Source organism: Microcaecilia unicolor, chromosome 2, assembly GCF_901765095.1.
Source record: "Microcaecilia unicolor chromosome 2, aMicUni1.1, whole genome shotgun sequence".
Taxonomy (NCBI): Eukaryota; Metazoa; Chordata; class Amphibia; order Gymnophiona; family Siphonopidae; genus Microcaecilia; species Microcaecilia unicolor.
This window is the reverse complement of record NC_044032.1, coordinates 657,455,917-657,462,364: the sequence shown is the minus strand read 5'-3', so window position 1 is coordinate 657,462,364 and position 6,448 is coordinate 657,455,917. Positions and strand designations below refer to the sequence as shown.

At 52.0% G+C, this 6,448-nt stretch overlaps 1 non-coding gene across 1 annotated transcript; it reads right to left on the bottom strand.

The window, feature by feature from the left end:
• Positions 1 to 4,982: 4,982 nt before the first annotated feature.
• Positions 4,983 to 5,055, bottom strand: TRNAK-CUU. The gene has a single exon. It is a non-coding gene; the product is annotated as a tRNA-Lys (tRNA).
• Between the last annotated feature and the right edge of the window lie 1,393 nt (positions 5,056 to 6,448).

Here is a 6,448-nt window from a genome sequence, read left to right as displayed (position 1 = left end):
TATCCATCAACCACCTAGAGAGTCCTCCACGGTACCGTTGCACAATGTCCTCAAGGAGACACTGCTATCGTGAGACTGGGATGAGACGCACTATCTAATCCCATCATTGCCAAGAAAGCAGAGTCCAGTATAGAATCCACTCGGACCCAGAGTTAATGCGGCGCCAATTGGCCCCATGACTCGGCGGTCGTGGATTCTGCTCTCAGAGGGCACGGAGTTCGAGGGATACCCGCCCGTCGGCGGCCCCCGGGGTGCGGGAGTCTCGCACTCTGGACTCGTTTGGGAGGAAGGCCTACCAATCCTCCATGCTCATGACCCGCATCCAGTCATACCAGCTCTATACGAGCATCCACATGCGGAACAATGTGAAGCAACTGGCGGACCTGGTCGATAAGCTCCCGCCGGAGCAGTCCAGGCCTTATCAGGAGGTAGGTCAGGCAGCTGAAGGCGTGCAGAAAGTTCCTGTCCAGGGTGATCTATGACACCTGTGACGTGGCATCTCGTGCTGCGGCCCAAGGTATAGTGATGCGCAGGCTCTCATGGCTGCGTGCCTCTGACCTGGACAACCGCACCCAGCAGAGACTGGCCAACGTCCCTTGCCGGGGGGATAATATTTTTGGTGAGAAGGTCGAGCAGCTGGTGGAACCAACTGCATCAGCGGGGAAACCGCCCTCGACAAGCTCTCCCACCGGGCGCCTTCAGCATCCACCTCAATGCAGGTGGACGTTTTCCCGGCCCGGCAGGCTGTGCCCTATTCTTTTGCAAAGCGTAGGTACACCCAGCCGGCCCGAAGGCCTCGCCAGGCACAGGGACAGCCCCAGCGCGCTCATTCTTGTCAACAGCGTGCGCCTAAGCAGCCCCCTGCGCCTCCACAGCAAAAGCCGGGGACGGGCTTTTGACTGGATCCACGGGAACATAGCCGCCCTCAAAGTGTCCGTACCGGACGATCTGCCGGTCGGAGGGAGGTTAAAATTTTTTCACCAAAGGCGGCCTCTCATAACCTCCGACCTGTGGGTTCTCCAAATAGTGCGGTGCGGATACGCCCTGAATTTGGCCTCCCTGCCACCAAATTGTCCTCCGGGAGCTCAATCCTTCAGCTCCCATCACAAGCAGGTACTTGCAGAGGAACTCTCCGCCCTTCTCAGCGCCAATGCGGTCGAGCCCGTACCACCCGGGCAAGAAGGGCAGGATTCTATTCCAGGTACTTCCTTGTGGAAAGAAAACAGGGGGGATGCGTCCCATCCTAGACCTGAGAGGCCTGAACAAATTCCTGGTCAAAGAAAAGTTCAGGATGCTTTCCTTGGGCACCCTTCTGCCAATGATTCAGAAAAACGATTGGCTATGTTCCCTGGATTTAAAGGACGCATACACTCACATCCCGATACTGCCAGCTCACAGACAGTATCTCAGATTCCGCCTGGGCACACGGCACTTTCAGTATTGTGTGCTGCCCTTTGGGCTCGCCTCTGCCCCACGAGTGTTTACAAGTGCCTCGTGGTGGTAGCGGCCTACCTACGCAAGCTGGGAGTGCACGTGTTCCCATATCTCGACGATTGGCTGGTCAAGAGCACCTCGGAGGCAGGAGCCCTCCGGTCTATGCAGTGCACTATTCAACTTCTGGAGCTGCTGGGGTTTGTGATAAATTACCCAAAGTCCCATCTCCAGCCAACACAGTCTCTGGAATTCATAGGAGCTCTGCTGAATACCCAGACGGCTCAGGCCTTCCTTCCCGAAGCGAGGGCCAACAACCTCCTGTCCCTGGCTTCGCAGACCAGAGCGTCTCAGCAGATCACAGCTCGGCAGATGTTGAGACTTCTGGGTCATATGGCCTCCACAGTTCATGTGACTCCCATTGGCTCGTCTTCACATGAGATCTGCTCAATGGACCCTAGCTTCCCAGTGGTTTCAAGCCACCGGGAATCTAGAAGATGTCATCCGTCTCTCCACCAGTTGCCGCACTTCACTGCTCTGGTGGACCATCCGGACCAATTTGACCCTGGGACGTCCATTCCAAATTCCGCAGCCCACGAAAGTGCTGACGACGGATGCATCTCGCCTGGGGTGGGGAGCTCATGTCGATGGGCTTCACACCCAGGGTCTGTGGTCCCTCCAGGAAAAGGATCTGCAGATCAACCTCCTGGAGCTCCGAGCGATCTGGAACGCACTGAAGGCTTTCAGAGACCGGCTGTTTTACCAAATTATTCAAATTCGGACAGACAATCAGGTTGCAATGTATTACACAAACAAGCAGGGGGGCACCGGATCTCGCCCCTTGTGTCAGGAAGCCGTCGGCATGTGGCGTTGGGCTTGCCAGTTCGGCATGCTCCTCCAAGCCACATACCTGGCAGGTGTAAACAACAGTCTGGCCGACAGACTGAGCAGAGTCATGCAACCGCACGAGTGGTCGCTTCATTCCAGAGTGGTACGCAAGATCTTCCGAGAGTGGGGCACCCCCTCGGTGGACCTTTTCGCCTCTCAGACCAACCACAAGCTGCCTCTGTTCTGTTCCAGACTACAGGCCCACGGCAGACTGGCGTCGGATGCCTTTCTCCTCCATTGGGGGACCGGCCTCCTGTATGCTTATCCTCCCATACCTTTGGTGGGGAAGACCTTACTGAAGCTCAAGCAAGACCACGGCACCATGATTCTGATAGCGCCCTTTTGGCCCCATCAGATCTGGTTCCCTCTTCTTCTGGAGTTGTCCTCAGAAGAACCGTGGAGATTGGAATGTTTTCCGACTCTCATCTCGCAGAACGACGGAGCGTTGCTGCACCCCAACCTTCAGTCCCTGACTCTCACGGCCTGGATGTTGAGGGCGTAGACTTCACTGCGTTGGGTCTGTCTGAGGGTGTCTCCCGTGTCTTGCTTGCCTCTAGGAAGGATTCCACTAAAAAGAGTTACTTTTTCAAGTGGAGGAGGTTTGTCGTTTGGTGTGAGAGCAAGGCCCTAGAACCTCGTTCGTGCCCTGCACAGAACCTGCTTGAATACCTTCTGCACTTATCAGAGTCTGGCCTCAAGACCAACTCAGTAAGGAATCACCTTAGTGCGATTAGTGCTTACCATTATCGTGTGGAAGGTAAAGCCATCTCTGGAGAGCCTTTAGTACTTCGGTTCATGAGAGGCTTGCTCTTGTCAAAGCCCCCTGTCAAGCCTCCTACAGTGTCATGGGATCTCAACGTCGTCCTCACCCAGCTGATGAAACCTCCTTTTGAGCCACTGAATACCTGCCATCTGAAGTACTTGACCTGGAAGGTCATTTTCTTGGTGGCAGTCACTTCAGCTCGTAGGGTCAGTGAGCTTCAAGCCCTAGTAGCTCATGCTCCATATACCAAATTTCATCACAACAGAGTAGTGCTCCGCACCCACCCAAACTTCCTGCCGAAGGTGGTGTCGGAGTTCCATCTTAACCAGTCAATTGTCTTGCCAACATTCTTCCCCAGGCCGCATACCCGCCCTGCTGAACGTCAGGTGCACACATTGGACTGCAAGAGAGCATTGGCCTTCTACTTGGAGCGGACACAGCCCCACAGACAGTCCGCCCAATTGTTTGTTTCTTTCGACCCTAACAGGCTAGGGGTCGCTGTCGGGAAACGCACCATCTCCAATTGGCTAGCAGATTGCATTTCCTTCACTTACGCCCAGGCTGGGCTGGCTCTTGAGGGTCATGTCACGGCTCATAGTGTTAGAGCCATGGCAGCGTCAGTGGCCCAGGTGAAGTCAGCCACTATTGAAGAGATTTGCAAAGCTGCGACGTGGTCATCTGTCCACACATTCACATCACATTACTGCCTCCAGCAGGATACCCGACGCGACAGTCGGTTCGGGCAGTCGGTGCTGCAGAATCTGTTTGGGGTGTAAATCCAACTCCACCCTCGAGGACCTGAATTTATTCTGGTCAGGCTGCACTCTCAGTTAGTTGTTCTTTGTAGGTCAATTTTCTGTTGTACCCTCGCAGTTGCGAGGTTCAATTGACCTGGGTTCTTGTTTTGAGTGAGCCTGAGAGCTAGGGATACCCCAGTCGTGAGAACAAGCAGCCTGCTTGTCCTCGGAGAAAGTGAATGATACATACCTGTAGCAGGTGTTCTCCGAGGACAGCAGGCTGATTGTTCTCACCTACCCTCCCTCCTCCCATTTGGAGTTGCGTTTTTATCAATTTTGCTTGTCATTCAACTGGCGGGAGCGGTCGCGCACGGGCGGGAAGACGGCCGCGCATGCGCGGTGGGCGTGCCCTGCGTGCGGACCGCCCGCGAAGCTTCTTCCGGTTGGTGGGGGCTGACGCGGACGTCACCCAGTCGTGAGAACAATCAGCCTGCTGTCCTCGGAGAACACCTGCTACAGGTATGTATCATTCACTACAACATAGATGGCGCATAACAAATCAATAGCACAACCCAGATAGGTCAGGCTGGATACCTCCCTGAGGCACCCTATTACTTACACCTTGACCAGCTCATAATTCAGCCCAGGTCCATGCCTCCCAAACCTAGGCCGTTGAGCCTCTGTATCTGCCTCCTCATCTCGTAATTCAGTCCAAATCCATGGCTTCAATAGGCTGTTGAGCCGCGTCCTGGCTGCAAAAGGAATTAAACCGCATTGAGTGCATGCCCTAGATCTAAGTCTGTAGTCAGCTGATAGAGAAAATCGAAAAGGAACTCACCTTACCCGCTCAGCATCTCTCTGTAGTAAAACCACCTCTGCTCAGATCCAGCAAGTTACCTGATTCCAGTTACTTCCCTCTCCTTTTCATCGGTAAGGTTTCCATGACTTTTCGCCACCATTGTGGGTGACCCCCAGAAAATCCAAAAGGAACTCACCTTACTTCATCACTATGTTAAAACCACCTCTATTCAGATCAAGCAAATTACCTGCTTCCAGCTACTTCCTTCTCCTTCGTAAGGTTTCCATGACTTTGTTGGCAAACATTGAGGATGACCCCCACCTATGCTTCTTTCCAACCTCCTCTCTGTTAAAATGTCTGTAGCCGCCCAGCATGGGGCTTGAACCCATGACCCTGAGATTAAGAATCTCATGCTCTACCGACTGAGCTAGCCAGGCTTAGGTCACAGAATGTTTTGAAGACGGTGTGTCTTTCCGCTATAACATGGATGGCGCATAACAAATCAGCTGCACAACCCAGATAGGTCAGGCTGGATACCTCTGTGAGACACCCTATTTCCTACACCTTGACCAGCTGATAATTCAGCCCAGGTCCATGCCTCCCAAACCTAGGTCGTTGAGCTTCCGTATCTGCCTCCTCAGCTCGTAATTCAGTCCAAATCCATGGATTCAATAACTAGGCTGTTGAGCCGCGTCCTTGGCTGCAAAAGGAATTAAACCACATTGAGTGCATGCCCTAGATCTAAGTCTCTAGTCAGCTGATAGAGAAAATCGAAAAGGAACTCACCTTATCCGCTCAGCATCTCTCTGTAGTAAAACCACCTCTGTTCAGATCCAGCAAGTTACCTGATTCCAATTACTTCCCTCTCCTTTTCATCGGTAAGGTTTCCAAGACTTTTCGCCACCATTGTGGGTGACCCACAGAAAATCGAAAAGGAACTCACCTTACCCCATCACTATGGTAAAACCACCTCTATTCAGATCAAGCAAGTTACCTGCTTCCAGATACTTCCTTCTCCTTGGTAAGGTTTCCATGACTTTTCGCCACCATTGTGGGTGACCCCCAGAAAATCCACACGGAACTCACCTTACCCCGTTACCATCTCACTATGGTAAAACCACCTCTGTTCAGATTCAGCAAGTTACCTGCTTCCAGCTACTTCCTTCTCCTTTTCATCTGTAAGGTTTCCATGACTTTTTTGGCCAACATTGAGGATGACCCCCATCTATTTGCTTCTTTCCAACCTGCTCTCTGTTAAAAGGTCTGTAGTTGCCCAGCATGGAGCTTGAACCCACGACCCTGAGATTAAGAGTCTCATGCTGTATAGTTGGAGCTAGCCAGGCTTAGGTCACTGGGTGTTTTGAAGCCGGTGTGTCTTTCCGCTATAACATGGATGGCACATAGCAAATCAGCAGCACAACCGAGGTAGGTCAGGCTTCCAGGTATTTGTGACCTGGAATGGCTACTGTTTGAAACAGGATGCTGGGCTTGATGGACCTTTGGTCTTTCCCAGTATGGCAATACTTATATACTCATGTACTAAGCTACTCGATTTTAGATGCTTTTGTCTGCTTTCCATCAGTAGGGTCTTCATGAGCTTTTGCTATTACTTAGGTTTTATTTTCCAATATCTTTTCTATGAGGAGGTTGGCAGTACCCAGTGTGGGGCTTTTACTCATTACTCTGGGATTAAGAGTTTCATATTTTTCTGATTTAGCTGTCCAAATTTATATGCAGCTGTAGGTTTTGAGATTGTATGCCTTTCTGCAATCTCTTGGATAGTACTTGGATATCAGCAATGGTAAATGTTTGATAATGAAATGAATTTCT